At 37.7% G+C, this 19,684-nt stretch overlaps 1 protein-coding gene across 37 annotated transcripts in view; it reads right to left on the bottom strand.

The window, feature by feature from the left end:
- The window catches only part of Rims1 (regulating synaptic membrane exocytosis 1), a 468,064-nt gene that overhangs the window by 331,829 nt on the left and 116,551 nt on the right, over positions 1–19,684 (bottom strand). The window lies entirely within an intron of this gene.

Genomic DNA, 19,684 nt, shown 5'->3' with positions numbered 1-19,684 from the left:
GTATGAAAATAATTTCGCTTTTACAATGAATTTTATCCTAGCGTTCTTTCTTCAGAGTTTTTAAATATGAGGCATAAAGAAATAAGATTCTGATACAAAGCAGTACAGTAAAGTCATCATATAGCACGAACACAATGTATAGTTTGGATACGGAAATGTGGGTAATGTGGAAGGGGTCTGCTAATTAATTAAGGTTTCAAGTTTAAGGTTTTCATTTATGTTGTTCCCGGAAGACATAATGGGAAATGTAGGTAAATTTTCTGTGAAACTGAAAACATCCATAGATTCCTAACTACATATTTTAATAGACTTTCTGGGGCTTAGTGACATTTTTAGTTCCCAGAGAGGTACACTCTCTCAGAGAAAATAACAGAAAATATATAAGAAAAGGAGAAACGTTGGAAACAAAGATTTGGAGAGCTTTCAATGCCAAGCTATCTATCTGCTTGGCAACTAAGAGCATAAAGTTTTGGGCCTGGAACTTTGGCTCAATTTGGCCCAGTGGATAAAAGTGTCTCACAAGCCTGTTGACCTTAGCTGAACCCAAGGAACCCATGGTAGAAAGAGGACTGGTTATAAAAAGTTGCCCTATGGCCTCTACATATGAACAATGGCAGGTATAGCATGTGTATGCACACACAGACATGTGCATGTGCACACGCACACATATGCACGTGCACATACGCACACCATATACAGACAATACAGATATTTATAAATAATTTTCTGAGACAAGGTCTCTTGTAGCCCAGACTGTCCTAGAACTTGCTATGCATGACAGAATGGCCTCAAACTCATGGAGATATGTCTGCTTTTGCCTTTTGGCTTCTTGAGATTAAAGTACACATGACCATATGCCGCATAAATCAATGTTGAAAGACAAAATTGCAAGTTTTGTCACAAAAGCACAGAAGAGTTCAGGTGTAACGTGCTACAGCCAACTTGGCTATTATATGATAAATCTGGTTTGGAAATCACATTAACATATTTATTCTTTTCAACATCAAATACCAAATTAAAGTATAAAGCTGAATAAGTGAGAGAATACTGTTATTCCTCCTGATATATGTGGCAGACAGTCTCTCACATTCCTACCAGTTCCCCAACTCACTGATATACAGGTCCCTTCTCCAGTGAATTAGGATTGAATTAGGATACCTAACATGAATTAGTGCAGGTGTATTATTTTAGTTTAGGACATAAATACATCTCTGCCCTTCTTGTTCCTTGAATCCTTCGCTCTGGTAAGGGCTAGCTGCAGTATGCTAAGAACACACGAACAGTATCATGGAGATAGCTGCCTTTAGAAGAAAATATATATTTTTAGCATTAAATCCAGCTCTGTGTGTCTTTGGAAGTGGATCAAGCATGGAGTACAGTGACCATCAACCTGGGATGACACTCAGAAGGAAAAAAAAAACAGTTTCTGATCCATAAAATTATCAGAGAATAATGTATGTTTATATTTGCTTCAAGATGCCAAGATTCATGGAATAATCAATAAATAATACGAAAGAAAAAGAAAATAAAATGTCTGAGGCATCAACTCAACATGTAGACTTTCTAGAGAAAACATTTTTATAAATAAGTCCAATTATGTTTCTATGGGTATCACTGAACACATTCTAGTATCAGTAGAATAATTATGTATGAGAGAACATGTGCATTCCAATTAAACTATCGTTTGGAGATATAAGAAAGTTTTGAGAAGCTATTAGCTTCACTTGGCAGAAGCAGCAGACAAAGAGCATGAGAGTTAATTAATGTGCTTTGAATTTCAGCTCTGCCACCCACCTAAGTCATTACACTTTTCACTGGGATGCCCTACTAACCATCACTGGGTTGAAAAAAAAAATGTAAGGAAGCAATGTGCACACTGTTCTAAAACCACATGCCAGGACCACAGAGTAAGAAGACCACAGATTTAAGAAAAGCCTTTTTCAAATCTCAGCTCCATTGCTTACAGTTTGTGGAACACTGAATATCTTACTCTTTCTGAATTTCACATAAAGGAGACATTGTGAGATGGACAGAAGAAACGTGGCCCCTGTCTAATAGAGCACATGGCATAGAACAGCTTTTCATGTATGTTTTTTGACTCTGAGTTATTTTAGTTCTATCAAGTTAAGACCTAATAAAGATATTCTTTGTATTTTAGTAAAGTTAGTGAACATAAAATATTTAGTATACTGCTTGAAAGTCATATTCTTAATATGTGAATTTTATTCAATTGTATTTAAGCTGCTTAGGGTTGAAAAACAATTAACTATAAACATGTCTATGTATTTATTCATTTAATGCAACATGACTTCTCTCTCTCTCTCTCTCTCTCTCTCTCTCTCTCTCTCTCTCTCTCTCTCTCTCTCTGTGTGTGTGTGTGTGTGTGTTTGATGAGTATGAAGTGAAAACAAAAGCCTGCCTGATCTAAACTAAGATACCAAGACTTTATCTATTTTGTGTTTTAATAACACAAAAATAATTGAATGTTTTTCTTGATCTCAAAAACATTCTTTATATTAGAAATATTGCAATAAATACTACAAACACATAAGCATGACAGTGTTATGTTATCATGAGTTGTACCTAATATGTATGTGTCAGCTAACAGCCCAACATTTAACAACATACTTATTGTTCTTTCAGAATCTTTCCCATGCTTTTGGATAACTTGGATCAATTGCCATCTTCCTGAGGATCATTAAGCTATAATTGTCTGTCCTTTTTATTGACATCTTTTTGTTGAAAGCCAGGTAATTCACAATCATGAGAACCTGAACTATGCTGTATGAAATCAACCTGCAGTTCTGAACTCTTCTTAGAGGTGGACAACACAATCATCAAAACCAGCCAGACCAAATCACTCAGAGGTGAACTAGAATGGGCAGATTTACACACGTGTGTGTGCTAGATTCATAAAGCAAAACAGACAGACAAACTCCTTGCAGTCTTTCACTCTGTTTACAATACACTGTCAAAATAATGGATACACCTTTCTGGTTTCTGGTTTCTACTGTGTACATACGGATTCCGAACTAATTAGAAGAATGCTCATTATTAATTTTTTCATTGGATACTTGGTTCTGAGGTATCATAAAATTATATCCCAATATTTAAAAAGATTTATTTGTTTTTTATGTTTATGAGTCTGTCTGCTGACCACCATTTGCAAGCCCAGTGCCTGCACAAGCCAGAAGAGTGCACTAGATCTCCGTGGAGCGGTGTTAGAGATGGTGAGAGCAACCCTGTGGTTCTAGAAACTGAAACCCAGTCCTCTGCAAGAGCAGCAAGGTGCTGCTATGTCTCCCAGGTTGATCTAATTCTGGGTGACATTTTCTACACTGTTTGTATACTTGAAACCCTGGGATTAAGCCTCACAAACTGCTTTCTGTGTGCTATTGTGACAATCTGCTTCTCTAGATACACCTTTCTCAAGAAAGAAGGGGCATGTCATAATTACTTGTATGTCCTCAAGTATGTGGGAAATGCAAGAGAGTTGATAAATATTGGAAAAGGTTCTTTTTGTACCATACTAAATATATTACTCCCAGGCTTGTTCCCAACACTCTACCAACTTACACATGAAGTCTCAAAAATACCCTCAAAATTTCTAGAATGTTGATAGGTAATTTCTTTAGGTCTACACATTTGAGTGATCCCATGTATTAAAATTAGTTTTAAAAGAATCTCATTCTTAGATCCTTCTTGGATGTAGAATTCAAGGCCAATTCCAGTTGAACTCAAGCCTGGTCTTTTTTGATATAATGAGGGGCAAGAGCGTTAACCTTTGTGTGTCTGTGGACATGTTCTGACAAGTGTAGTCAAATTAAGGGGTTGCTCAACACCATTGTACTCAGTTCAATTTTAATCAGAAAGTAGACATGGAATTATTACCTGGTATTGAAGAGTAATCGCTCTTCGGTTCTTGGCACTGTATTTCAGACAATATATGCTCAGCAAAAGTTCACTGAAAAAGTGGTTACTATTCTAACTGCATTTATTGGGTTTTGGTTTTTTGGTGTGTGTGTGTGTGTGTGTGTGTGTGTGTGTGTGTATGTGTGTGTTCAATCTCTCTCATTTAAGTTGATCTGATTTAATTACACTGGATCTGTATGTCTCTAGCAACCTTGACAAACCTCCTTTAGCCTACACAATAACTGTAGACCTATTTTTTCTACCCTTCCCTCCTCTATGGGCCTGAGATATCACTAAGGAATAGCCCAGCCATTTTCTCTGTTTTTCTCTCACACAGCACATTAACCCTTTTATCTAATTTTGAATCAGCTTCTGATGATCCCATTCTGATTAGTTAGTTATCCCAGGAAGCCCTGTAGAAAGGAGCCAGACAAGGTTCCCTGGTGAGAAAGCAAAACATTCCCTGAAGAGAAGAAGATACTAGGGAGAAAATTCTGCCTTTCTAAAGGGTTTTCAGCAGAATGTACTCAGAATTGTTGGTAGAGTCACCTTTGTAATATGGAAAGAAGTCCCTCAAGGGGACTCAGTTGCTATGGAACACTGTGAGGTGTGTTGTAGTTGTTATCCTAAAAGCTAGTTAGACTCATGACAGCAAGGCCTTTTTAACAAACAGCAATCCTTTGGATAGCCAAGGGAAGGATGTCTGTTAGAAAGATGGAGGGCAAAAAAACAATCTGTCTCTCTTTTGTATATATTATTAGAAATAAAGTAAAGTCGTAGGTAGGAGGTGATGGAGACCAGGAAGAGGAGGGACAGGTTGAAAGGCAGTGGATTCCCTGCCACAGAAAGGACTTTACTGCACAAAGGCAGCCCGGGAACAGACGGACTGAAATGTACAGAAGAAGGTGAAAGCTCAAGGGCTTGGGCTTACAGCCTAGAGACCTGAACAGATGAAGATGTGTTCTGCACCCAAAAGATTATCCAAGAGCTTTAAATAGTGAAATTGACTTTTATTAGAAAGCCTTTCTTTTTAAACTATTGTATACACTACTTTAAAAGAATTTTATAGTGCAGGCATTTTATTATTTTCAGTGCCTTGGAAGAATAGCTAGCTGGTCTATTGTGTTTATCACTCTTATCACAGACTGGTTTCACTAATCGATCATACTTTAAAAGATTTGAAAATAATAAAGACAACTAACTTTGAGTGATTTTCCATATAGCACGATTAATGTTACCTTTAGTTATCTTTAAGTAATAAAGTCTCGGGAGATTAAGTGGGTGTGGCTAAAACCACGGGGCCAGTGATTTTTATCTATGGATTTTTCATCTCCAAAGTCTAAACTTTGTGAATTTTTTACAATCATTTCCAAAGATACCAAAGTTGTAAAAAGTTCCCTATGGTAAAAAACAATAAGGGAAAGCAAGCCCCAGAATATTCACTCTTTCTCTGAAGAGTCTTACAGACAGAAAGACCAAAATGGATGCTGGTCAGTCTGCCCAAATATACATACCAATCTCTGAGGAAAGCAGAAACAAATACAAGAAAACTTATGTATCAAAGCCACTGTTGATCTACTTCTCAGAACCAGAGATCATGATTTCCCAGACAGAAATCAAAGAAAAGAAAGAGAAATATATGTTAAATTTCTGGGCAGAGTATCACAGCAAAATAATAATCCACAATATTGGGTCTATATCTTAAAATTCTATAATGAAATCAAAATGCAAAATGATATCTCGATTAGTACCTATTCTGTATTACCTTTACCATGAATTCTCTCAAATAAGAAAAAATATGGCAGCATGCCATAAAATCACAAAAACGGGTCTTAATATATGATAAAATAATACACAATTTTTTGTTAATAGTTATCATTTGATCTACATGGTAGCATCAGGATAGCAAAGACTCATGACCTCATTTGCTTTCCAAATATTTTGCTAGCTAAATTCGCTGAAGAACTCTCAGATAGAATAATAGTATACTGTTCAACTCACCGTCAAAAGTAAAGGGCAGCAACATTGTTCTAAGAGCAAACACGTGCCTCCCCAAATACCCATAAATCCAATTTCACTTAAAATTCATACCAGTGTTTTACAACCATCAACCTCGTGTCCTCAGAGCTCTGACATGATTTAAAGAATCTAACAGACATCTCAGTATAAAATCATGATGGGCCACGGTTGTTTGTGCCTCTTACATTAGAATTCACAAGGCACCCTCACAGAGGGTGAATCACGTGACCCCTTTTAAGCTTTGCCTTAGCGTCTCTGTGAGGTGTAACTAGGTCCAATTAGTGATCCCACTTCAGTATGCTTTCTATTTAAATAGTTGGCAGTACTGTCTAAAGTCCAGCTCGAAATTCATTGAACTAGTAATTTCTTTGTTCTTGAGGAGGTGGCCTTCTTATTCTCTGAATCCTGCTGAATCCAATAGCTAATTTTGATTTTTGATCTACTCATTCTCCATTGAAACCCCCCTTCACTTGCTCTCAGGATCTCTCTTTATCTCTGGGCTTCCTGCTGCTACTATAGCCTCTATACATGGAGAAATATCCATGGCTCACTACCAGAATATTCTGTTTTCTACTTGTTCTGTTCTCATTTTTTTTGTTGTTGTTGTCTTGGCCAGTTCATGTGTTTAAATGTAATCTCTTTATTGGAAACTAAAAATATTGTCCTGCCTAAAACATTTATGCCTGTCTTACATACGTAAAAGAACCTTTTATATCTCCATTGTGACAACAGACACTTCAGATTCATCTTACCTAAGACTGAGTTTCTGACTTTGTCTTGTTCCATTACACACACACATACACACACACACACACACACACACACACACACACACACACACTAATGTGTTCAAACCAAATATAATCATGTTGACTCATATCTTCCACGTGAAATCTTAAAAGTCAGGACATTCTTCAGTTCTACTTATACATTATACCTTGAGTCAATCTATCTCTTATTACCAAATGGCTATTACCCTCATCAAAGTCATTACCTCTGTTATACTGCCCCAATTGGTAGTTCTGTTTTTAACCTTCGTATACCTGTAGGTCAAGCTTAGCACAGCAATTAGAGTGAATTGGGAGGAAATGTATCTTTGACCATATTGTTTTTTTTTTTCTAAACTCTGTATTGTTTCTCCATTTACCCAGAGCAATATTGAAAAGCCTTTCATTGACTAATAAAGATCTGCCACTTTGGACCTCTTTGCCCCTTGACCTCTGCAGCAGATCTACAGCCTTCCCTGCTTGTTCTTGACTATTCTGGCAGAGTTCTGCTAAGTGGATATTATCCTCATGCCTCGAGCATCCCAGATTCATAATTGGTCTTGTTTTTACGGAAATGTCATTTTTCAAGGCTAGTAACACCTCACCATAGCATATCCTGATCCTCTTTTCTTTTTAAGATTCCCTTTAAAACTTTAAAAAATATATTACAAATACTATATTTTACCATGAGTCTCTTCCAATAGAATGTAAGCAACAAAAGAGATTTTTCTTTTTGTCTAACTACTCTGTCCTTAGAATAATACTACTTTCTGACATGTAGCATGATACATGAATACATGAAATAGCTTTCATTTTTGTTTATTTGGGGGATTATAATATAATTACACCATTTTTCCTTTCCCTTTTCTCCTTCTGAACCTGCTCATGTACCTCTTCTTATTGTTATTCGAATTCTTGGATTTCTGTATTTAAATATTGTTATGTGCATATATGTGCATGTAAATAAATATTTTTGTTCCTACATATAACCTGATCAGTCTGTATACTACTTCTTATGTGTATGTTTTCAGGATTAACCATTTGGTACTGCATAACTAATTAGCATTGTCTTCTGTGGGAGGACTATTTCCTCCTCCCTCAGCTTTCTTTAGTTGCCTGAGGTTCTTTGTCTAGGGTTGAGGAACCATGGGCTTTCTCCTGTTGACTTCTGTGTATCTATTATTGCTATCCTTGTTCAACTCATGTTTAAAAAGTTGTGTTGGTGAGGCTGTGCGAGAGTAGCTTCTGATGTCACTAGAAGACACAATCTCACAGGAACTCCCTGATCCTCTGGCTCTTACATTCTTTCTACCACCTCTTCCTCAATACTCCCTGAGCTTTAGGTACAGGGATTTTTTTGTTTGTTTGTTTTGCAGATGCATCCACTGGGACTGAGCTCGACAACTTTGCACTTTTGATGGTTGTACTACTCTCTATCAGCTGCAAAAAGGAGTTTCCTCAATGAAAGGCAATAACTACACTTCTCTATGGATATAAGCATACATATTTACAGTGTAGTTAATAACAGTACTGGTTTACTCAAGTGATGGTTGTAGATTATTACCCAATATCTATGACTTCACTAGCCCCCAGGGAGTAAGCTTGGTTTCCCAGATCAGGCAGGATTTTCCTCTTGATGAGAGGGTCTTAAGTCTAATTATAAAGAAATTGATTACCACATTAGACTATTGCACTTCAAAGATTTCTGGCCATGCTGCTCATTGTGGTTCATTGCTGTGACAGCTAGATAAGACACTTTGTGGTCCCCCACTTGGAAAGCTTGCATGGCACCTTCTGATACTACAAAAGCCAGCCTCAGGGAAGAGGCATTCAGACCAGCTCTAGGTCAAGAGCCTCTGAGTCCTGTGTCTGAAACAGACAGCAATAGTGACTTACCTTCTACTTCTAGGGGACAAGGAACGACAATGGGAATTGCTTATATGTTTTGGAAGTCTCCAAGACAACCTGGACCACACAACAACTCTAAAAAAGATTCTCATGTCTGATTGTTGGGGATTTTGTTAGGTCTTTGGCTTTTGGAAGTATCACTGCCTTCTTAGATGAGAAAACTTTATTCAAACTATATATGCATATTTATGCATAGACTAGATACATTGATGGTTGTTTTGCTTATTTGTTTTAAATTAACAAGTAATAGTAGTATGATTCTTGGAATTTTGGCCTCTTTTTTTCCTTCTTCTCTAATTATCTTCCTCCCTAATTAGAGACCCCCTCTATTTTTCCCATTTCCACTTGTACCCTTCCACTCCCCTCTCTATTGCTCTCTCACACCCTACTCCAGCAATGGTTCTTTCTACTTTGTTGGTTTCTGTAGTTACTCTAGGTTATGGATTCACATCTTAAAATCTCAAATTCTGAGCTTCAAATGACATAGAATATGTGAATGTGACATTTATCTTCCTAAAGCTGGGTAACCTGACTCAATGTGATATTTATATAAAATAATTTTAATAAATAAAAAATTAAATAAATACATACTGCTACACACACCCACTCTGTTTCTGTCTTTCAAATTTTTTTCTCTTTTAGGGTCAGTTTTTAAGGTTTGTAATAGGTTTGCTTGTATAACAATGAAGCTCTTTTGAATGCCTTTAGAAAGATGGAGAAACAAAGTTCCTGCATTTAGAGATCGCTGAAGGCAAACCACCTGAAATCTCAGCAAGCCAAGTGTAGTCCTAGCTGGCTATCACAGCAGTAATGTGTGTAGAACCTGGCCACAAAAAAAAATCTACTACTGGAATAACATCAGTGAAACTGTTTATAATTAAATTAAATACTAGCATATCAAAGTGCTAAATGTATGGTAAAAGTTAGCAAAATCAAGCAGCTGTTGTCACATCATTCAAGATCCAGTGTGTGTTCTCTCTCCCTATCTGTACAGACCTTCTGGACTCCTAGATAGTTTATCATGCAGTATATGCACTTTTCTAAAGGTAATCCTTCAAATGATAGACTCTAATCAGTTAATAAATATTTCAGTAAGTTCATGACACAATAAAACTTCTTCACTACAGAAAAATTAATGAGGACTCATATTTTAAGACAGTGTCAGGGTTGGATGTCAGTGATATCACTCACCAACTGCCTGTCAATATTACATGTTCCCATTATAGACAGAAGAACAATTACTATCTGCATAGTATCAACATCTAATGTGTGTTTATAGGAACATATAACTAAAGTTTCTTTTAAATGCTTATGGATCATTCTTCACTCAAATATATTTAAAATAACACTGTAGAAAAAAAAAGTATTTCTGGAGATGGAAAGGTAAATTCTGAATGTCCATAAAGCAGTGGTTACAGTGGTAACTCTCTCAACAGTACTCTGTTTTAGCACCTCAATTATAATTATTAAAGAGAAAGACCAAATCCTGGCTCTAAAGTAAGCTTTATGGCAGTAGTTCTTAACTTTCCTAAGGCTGGCATCCCTCATGTTGTGGTGATGACCCCCAGCAATAGAATTATTTTTGTTGCTACTTCATAACTGTAATTCTGCTACTATTAGGAACGGTAATGTAAATACCTGATATGAAGGATATCTGTCATGTGACCTCTGTGAAAAGGCCATTCAGCTCCCCAAAATGTCACATATATAAAAATCAGAAGCCTGTGATCTAGTTATTAGAAAACCAGGCACCGAAGGGCAAACCAAAGGACAGAAAGGGAAGACAGCCAAAATCATAAGCTGCCAGCAAAATGAACCCAGAAATTAACAAGGAAGATTACTCATTATCATGGAAAATAATTCAGTGCAGTAATGAAAGGTTAGTTTAATATGCAAGCCAATTAACACAAAACGCCAGAAAAATGGAATAAAGTACCTAGGACATACATAAATGAGATTTTTAGAGTCTTCAATCTTATTGCTAGTCATGTTTTACCTAGGTCTCTTAGTAGAAAGGAAGTTATACCTCATTCTGATTTTGATGTTCAACAAATATGTTCCTAATGAACAAAGGGGCTGGACATCTCCTGTATGTTTACGAACAATTATATACTAGTTCTATGTTTAACATTTTGTAGAATTGGCAAATGCTGTGGCTGCTTTGAGAATCAGTTTACCAATTCCACACAATGTTGAATATAGAATTACTATATAATCATATACACAGCCAAAAAATACGTTCACACACAAATGTCCATGATGCAAATATGAATAAGATTCAAAAAGAGTCAAAACCTGGAAACAGCTACAGCTTCTCTCAACTGATTGCCACATAAACAGAAGTGTCATAAACATATAATGACACCGAATTCAGAAATAAAAGTTAACGAAACACAGATATACACAACAACAAAGATAAATGTCAAAAATATGCTTACTGATATGAACAAATAAAAAAATCACATTTGTATGATTATGTCTCTATAAAATATTTAGATTCTATAAACTCATAAAGAAAAGAAAAGCAGATAAGTATGCACCCACCATTTATAAGTAAGTTTACATAGGCAGTGAGTGCTAATATCTATAATTTATTAGGGAGTATGGAAAACATGCTCCTTTATGTTTGTGATGTTTACTAAATTCTGCAAATATACTAACATCACTGAATTGTATACTTCTGCAGGGTAAGTTTTAAGTATATATCATATGTGTCAAAATATGGTTATTTAAAAAGAGCAGTTCTGAGACTGGGTTTTACTACTTCTAACATGAAAAGAAGGACAAATTGGGCCAAGCCAAAAGTAACAATGGGCTTAGGTTGATAAATAACATTGCTCTCTCCTCTTCTAAGACAGTCTTGCCTCTTGGGTTCCCAAATATTCAGTCCATACTTTCACATGAGAGCCTACTATACTTCCATCTGTGTTCTGGTCTTTATTCCTGTAGGAATTTGTAAGGGTCATATATTTGGTCTTGTTCTTCCTATAAAGTCATTGCATTTAGCAGAGCTCACATATACAATGGAAATCATGCCCAGAGACTAATGGTATACTGTTGACATCCAACTAAACCCAAACATTTCTTAATGATCATCATAGCCCATGACAACTGAAGTATAACAGAAAGATCTATTTGAAGACATGGTTTGCATCATATAGATATTCATTCTCTCTCTCTCTCTCTCTCTCTCTCTCTCTCTCTCTCTCTCTCCCTCCCTCCCTCTCCCTCCCTCCCTCTCTCTCCCTCCTTTTCTCTCTCTCTCTCCCTCCCTCTCCCTCTCTCTGTTCTTACCTCCCTCCTCCCCATCTCTCTGTGAATACCTAAAAAGGCTTCATTTCCTACCCTAAAGTCAATACAGATTATTTTCAGTACCAAGCCCTATTATAATTAGAGTATCCATGGCCTTATAGCCTCATTTTGCATCACTCTTGACATTTGCGTAGCAAACACAAATGCTTCCCCTCATTTTTCACAGGAATCAAGTTCTCTCCATGCCTCAGAATGTATATCTGGGTTGTTTCATTTCCACAAGGCTACACTTCTCACTTTAGAATGGCTCATTCTCATTAGTGTTTCAGATTTAAACACGAATATATTGTCTTCTAAAAGATAACTCAGTTACGATGGAATAAGTATCTGTTGGCCTCAAATTTAAATAGGCAGATCGAAACATTGCTGTACAAAGATGGCATAAGGAGGCAGAGCTTCAGAGTGGTAAACAAGACATGGGAAGGCACGCATAAGAATGATGTCACTGCCCTTGAAGAGGAGATGAGATGTGCCTCTTTTTGATCTTCACAATGAGAGATGACAGCAAGGAGGCAGCCATGTATAACTCAGGTTTCTATTGGAAGCAAATCCTACTGTAATAAGTTTGTCTTTGTTGTTATTGTTGTTGTTATTATCTGTTTGTTGCAATCCAGCCACATGAACTAACAAAGTTATTCTGTTTACTGTCTTAAATTCCCAATGATCATGACACTAAACTTCTTTATATGTCTCATTTTTCTTTTTCCCTCATTGATTTCATCTCTAACTAGCGTACATGTCAGCAGATGCCAAGTTTAATTAAGCCCTTAGTCTAGCACTAAGCTCAGAGTAAGCACACAGTGTTTCTCCGATGAAAGAAAAAACAAATATGTTAAGTGTCCAAAAGAACCTTCAGTACCAGAAAGACAGCCACCAAACTCCAGACAACCTAGTAGCAAAGACGAGTGATAGAATAATACATAGTGTATTTTCTTCATGGCAGTGTTATACATACATGTCAACACTGGGAAAGGTAGTTCAAATCTTCTCAAACGGCCAATGATGTATTTCCACCTAGAAAGAATGAGCTGTCTCTTGCAAGTTTTTAAATTAATAAAACTTTGTGAGCCCTGTGTTAGATAGATAGAGATAAGAAAAATAATCTGTGGCCTTATCTAAGTGACTTAAAAATCTACTTGAAGAGAGAAAACAACCATCATGGATAGTTAACTAAACAGTAGGTGGATACAACTAATCAACGTTTGAAAATGTTATTGGAGACATACATTGGTATACTGTACATCAATGATGATTTAGGTAAAAAGTGAGTTCTTAGAGATCACCATGCCTTAATCCCAGCACTTGGGAGGCAGAGGCAAGCAGATCTCTGTGAGTTAGAAGCCAGCCTGGTCTACAAAGCGAGTTCTAGGACAGCCAGTGCTACACACAAAAACACTGTCTTGAAAAAATAATAAAACAAAGTGAGTTTTTAACACACACACACACACACACACACACACACACAGACACACACAGACAGACAGACAGACACACACACACACACACACACACACACACACACCACATAAACAAACATATATTGTCCAAACTAAAACTGTATATTTAATTTCATTACAGTCAAAATTAACAGTCAGTGGAAATACCAAGATATGGGCAGAAAGATGTGTGAATTGTGACATTCTTTCATTTATTCATTCACCCATCCATCTAAGCAGACATTCATTCTCCAAAGCACTGCAGAGACTAAGACAGAGAAAAGTAATGTCACCAAGTACTGTTGAGATACCAGGGAAACGAATTGAAGCATAGAGAGAAACTTGGCAAGGCCCAGATCCCATTAAGGTGTCACTGAGATCACTCTCTATACACTCACTCCATATCTCTTTTAGAATCACTTTTAATCTCCCTCATCCCTCAGTGTCCAGTCTCCCACGATCTGCTTACCCTGTAAAGGCTGTGGAGGAAAAAGTCAAGTAAAATGACGTTTCCTTGGGTTCTAGAAAGCACACCATAACCCTACTGGTGCAGGGCACAGAGGCAGGAGCAAGTAGACCAGCATCTTAGGTTTTCTCTGAGTAAGGACAATCAAGCTGCTGGGTCTTTATTTCTAACAGGGATTTGGCCCCTTTCCTTCCTGGGATGAAAGAGTAGACAGCACTCCAGGTAAGGTCTATTTTACCCTGGCTCTTTCAACTTCTTGATATGCTAAGCAATGCTATCCTACCTATTCCTATTTCTGCCCAGCTGATTCTGGCCTGAGCTACCTGTTCCCCCAGCCCTGCGGGAGCCACAGTAGTCACTAGTGATCTTGTTTGGGACTGCATTGGCATTCTCTGCCTTTGTTCATGGGACTCTGACTCTACCACTGCCACCTCCTCAGGTTGCCATGGATGCTTGCTGCCTGAGAGGATGAGTCCTGAGACAACTCGTGTGCACTCCCCCCACACCTCTGTACAACTTTGCTCTTTTGTTCTCACAAGTCCCACTGAGGTATTTTTATACACCTTATCTTTAGGATGCTATTTTCAACCCCCCCCCACCACCACACTTCACAGACTTCCAGGATATTGTTGCCAAGTCTATAATACCGGTGCTGGAACACACTTCATACGCTATGTGCTCAAGAACATTTTTTTCTAAGATTATTTCGTTTTACCCGTGAAAGCCTTAGTTAACTGTAAGTTTTGAGCAACTTTTTAAAAAATGTTCTGATATTCCACATTCCTTTAATAATTTTTCCCCTTTGTATTATTAACCTGCCTGGTATAACGGTGGACACAAATGGCGGCAAGATAGGACATGACATAATCCATATAGTCCTGAAGTCTCTTGCTCGCAAAGGAGAAAACTTTAATAGATTCAACCCTGTGCTATCTTTTATTTTCACTAACTCGTTAATGATTTCTAAAAGTGATGTGTGTAGCTTAAAGCTCCTGGATTTAAGACAATGCAATGAACACCTTGATCTCTTCAGTTATTCACTTATTTAGTGGACATTTCAGCATCATGTTGTCATTGGGGTAAGATTCTTCCAGTACCCAGAATGCAACAGCAGGGTTCCTGTTTACCAATAGTCTGAGAATCTCAAAGCACACAACTTACTCATGCCTAGAAAATGATATATATTGATATAGACATGGTATCGACAACCATATAGAGTTAAAACCAAATATATATGAGAAGTGAATGTTAATCAAGTATTTAGACCATACTTATCTAAGATTGTCTCACCTCTATCTATCTTTATTGAATTGCTACTTAGGAATCTTCTCTTGATTATAAAACACAAAAACATTAGATACTATCCCTGTCTTCAAAACGAATATGCTCTAGTCTAATGGGGTAGAACTAGGCACTAAAACAAACATTAGAAAGGTAGAACACAGGCACTAAAACAAACACCAGTTTTCAAATGGAAAATGAATCACATACTAGGGATCATACAGAACAATAAGCTTATTTGGGGAATGAAATTACATTTGAAATGAGTTTTGATATTTTAGGAGTGCTTTTTCAAACATTACAGATGAACAATTTGTTTTAAGGCCAAAAAGAACAAATCAAAATGCATCATTGATGCCCAGGTGGGCATCCTGTGTAAGACAGCAGGGCTGTCGTAGGATTAAGACTGGGCACATGAAAGGTTTGGAAACATGGTATGTGGTCACCTTGAAGGGTCTTGATCATGTATCCTCAGGAGAGCAGCACTTCACCTTTAAGATACCACTATCATTTCCAGCTTTAGAGTGGAATCAACTGGGAAATAACTAGGAGCACAGTATGTGAGACTTGTGGAGGGAGCTTAGACTGAAGATGACTGAGGAACACACAGACAATAATAATCAATAGGGTATAAAATATGGCTTGTCTCTGTCTGTGTGTGTACACAACATAATGGAAGTTGAAAGCACTAAGTCATAAGAGGGTTGGCTGGTACACTCTCAAAGAAGAATTAGTGAGAAAAGGGAAGACCATAAAGGAGACAATGACTATTGGGGCCAAAGGTCAATGCTAATGGAGTAGAATAGTAATGAAAACAAAGGGGAGTGACGACTTAGCATTTGGAAATACCTTTGTGGTCAAAGACTGCGAGTCTTCATTTAGGGTCAAGAACAATAATCAAACTGTGGTAGTGTTGCCAACGGCTCCTTCATTTGACAGTGGGCTGAAGTAGAGAGGAAGGAGAGGATGCATGAAGGGAAGGCTGCTTGGCAGCACAGATTATTCATCATTGGAAAAGTTGAAATGTGACTGTGGGCTACAAAAGTAAAAAGCAGAGAGAATGGAGTAGCAATCACAGACCTCAGGGGTGTCTATCTCATCAGTGACTGGTTTTCTCACTTCTATAACCATGAGTTCAAGTATCTCCCACTATGCTGTTTTTTTTTTCTTTCTTTCTTTCTTTTAAGATTTATTTATTTATTTTATGTGTATGAGTACACTGTAGCTGTCTTCAGACACACCAGAAGAGGGCATCAAATCCCATTACAGATGTTTGTGAGCCACTATGTGGTTGCTGGGAATTGAACTCAGGACATTTGGAAGAGCAGTCAGTGGTCTTAATCACTGAGCCATCTCTCTAACCTCCTCCTCCTATGCTCTTTACATTTATGTAAGTGGAAAACTCTAGCTTAGTTCATGGGAAATTAACTTGGGGAAAGTGTTCTGATTATTTCAAAGTACATCCCAGGTACTGTTTTGCTTCTATTTTGTTTATGTACTTTTAAAGTTCTTTTGCAGTACTAGGGTACAAATCCAGGTCTTTTCTCATGCTAGATGCCTGGGCTCTTTCTATCTCCTGTGCTACTTTTGAATTACAGTATGTTTTCCAATTTAAATTATTTATCATTATTATTTTAAGGCTTATGATATCAACATATATTCGTATTCAAGAAGGAATAAAAGTTCAAACTAGCATTCTTCACATTCTACCTTCCCATGACTTAACTTAAATGAATAAAACAAAGACCCAGAGAGGTAAATGGTACAGATACTAAAATGAGAACCATCAAGTTAACATCTTGAAATTTGAGATATATTAATGCATTTAAATTCAAATTGCAATAATATATTCAAAGTTGATGGTCAAGTAATTTTTAAGAGGAAGACAGCATAAAGAATGAAAAAAAAGTGAGAACACCCAATTTTAAGAAGCAAGGGCAAGTAAAAAAGGATAGAAGCGGACCACTAAAGACAACTAGTCTGGGCTAGGAAGATGACTCAGTGGATAAAGCATTTCCCATACAAACGTGAAGACTGGAGTTCTCAACCAAAGAATCCACGTAAAATCTGAGCTGCTATAAGATCTGATTACAAAGCAAGTACTCATACTCAGGTTGGCAGAGTGTAGTGGCAATTTTGAGTTCTTCGGTTATGTGACTATTGTTTTGTTTTAATCTCAGGTGTGGGATATGAGCTGCTTTAGATTGTCCACAACAGCTGACTATGATTTGTCCCTTGCTCTGGCAGAGGTGTGATTTGGCCAGCTGCAGATAGTTTACTTTCGGAATTCTGGGGACACTTCAGAGGGTATATAAATGCCAAAGACCCCCAGAGATGGTAACAGCTGCTGCTATTGCTGCTGTTGTTGCTGCTGCTGGTGGGTGGTTGGATACTATTGATTTACTGTTTGTTAATTAGAAAAAAAAATGGACTTGCCCCAAGGAACTGGATGCCCCTAATCATCCAGAAGTAGTCTAATAATATTGATGCCCCCTTTCCCCTCTAATATTCTTTCTCTGCTACCTAGTGTTGGGGGAATGTTGGAAGGGTAGAAACGTGTGGTAGAAAAAGAACCCAATAGAGTAGCCAAAAGTCTGCTGCTACAGCAGAGACAGTGCTGCTACAGCAGAGACAGAAGATTCCAGGGCAAGATGGTCACCTGGACTAGCCAAAACTGATAAGCCCTGGGTTCACCATGAGACTCTGACTCAGTAAATAAAATTGAAAGAACTCACAGAAGATAGCTAATGTCTCTTGAGCCTATCATGTGTGTGAACATATGTATTACATAGGCACACACATAATACAGACATGCATATCACGTACAACACCCAAAGACACACTGACCCATTACATGGCAATAAAACTAACAGTAAAGTTAGTTCTGCCCACTTGAGGCTGAGTATCAATATTACTTTAAAGTAATATATATATATATATATATATATATATATATATATATATATGATGTATATGTATGTATATATGGGGGTGATGCTAGAGAGATGACACAATATTTAAGAGCATTTGTTCATCTTCCAAGTTCAATTCCCAAAACTCATGGCAGCTTACAAGCCACTCTTTAAAAATATTATTAAACATAAACATCCTCTCAAATAACTATACTTCCCCACCCAGAAATTGTAATGTGATCATTTCTGTGCGTCACAATGTTTATCTACTATTAAAGCCACTTGAGAGATGAGGAACAGCCATGCCGCAAATTTACTTTTAAAGAATCCTCGAAGGAAAACTTAACAAAGAGAGCACTCTTTACATGATTTATAGAACAAAATTAGTCAGTCATTTCCACTCTGGCATCTGAACTTCTGTAGATCTCTTTGAGAAACCACAGGCAGGGGACTAAGTATATTAGAGATGCTGGTGCTTTACCCATTCACATCATGAGGAACTAAGGCAAGTCCTCACCATGATCATTACCTAGCATTGTTCTGAGATGGAGTCTTTCCCAATGCATTTAAATTAATATTTTTAAATGAAGAAGAAGGAGGAGGAGGAAGAGGAGGAGGAGGAGGAGGAAGAGGAGGAGAAGAAGAAGGAGAAAAAGAAAGAAGAAGAAAAGGAGGAGGAGGAAGAAAAGAAAAAACAAGAAAAGTGAAATGAAACTTTGGTATGACTGTCTATCTTGAAAAACTTACAAATTACTTTCAACATTGCATTATTGCATGTGTATGAGGTGTGTGTATTTGTGTGTGGTCTTTACATGTGTGCATATGAATATATATGCACTTGAACCTAAAACTCACCAATCTGGTTAGTCAGACTAGCATACTTGCCCAAAGATGCCATCTCAAATGAAACTGAAACGACGCTCTAAACTTGGATGGACCAGCTGGTTAATCACAGCACTGAAAAGCCTTAAAAGAATGGGTTGGGAATTGTAGCAAATCTACAGCTTAGTCTTCATGTGGGTCCCCTAACGAGTGGAGCAGAAGTTGTGTCGGTCTCTCTTCCCTGCCATTGGATCCCCTTGCCCCATCTGGACTACCTGGTTGGGCCTTCGTGGAAGAGGATGTGCCTGGGTGGGATTATACCCACCTGCTCTGAGGAGAAGAAGGGCAATGGGGGGGGCGGAGATTTGTAAGTGGGGGACTGGGAGGAGAGGACAGAACAGGGGGAGGGGCTAGGGTCAGGATGTAAAGTGAATAAGAAATAAATACATTACTGAAAAACAGAAGGGTTGGGCAAAAGCTGGGTAGGGAGAGTTCACAGAAGCAGAGGACTGAACTTGAGGTCACCATTCCCCATGTGAATGCTGGGCTGGAGAGAGTCCCGACTGTGTTCCCAGCACAGAGAAAGCAGAGATGGGAATCTCTGGGCAAGTTTGCTTGTCTGACTAGCCAGGCTGGTGAGTTTTAGGTTCAAGTGCATACATATGCATATGCACATGGGCAAAGACCACACACACACACACACACACACACCACATACAATGTTGAAAGTACTACTATAATGAGGGAAAATGCTATAAAAAGTAATCCTATTAAATTTTGAGAGAAATGTAGGGGTGAATGTTTAGATAGGGGGGTTGGTAAAGGAGAGTTACTTTCCTTTGTGGGGGG

The sequence above is a fragment of the Arvicanthis niloticus genome, chromosome 17, assembly GCF_011762505.2.
Source record: "Arvicanthis niloticus isolate mArvNil1 chromosome 17, mArvNil1.pat.X, whole genome shotgun sequence".
Classification (NCBI taxonomy): Eukaryota; Metazoa; Chordata; class Mammalia; order Rodentia; family Muridae; genus Arvicanthis; species Arvicanthis niloticus.
Note: the sequence above shows the minus strand (reverse complement) of the source record. Positions and strands in the feature narration are given on the sequence as shown.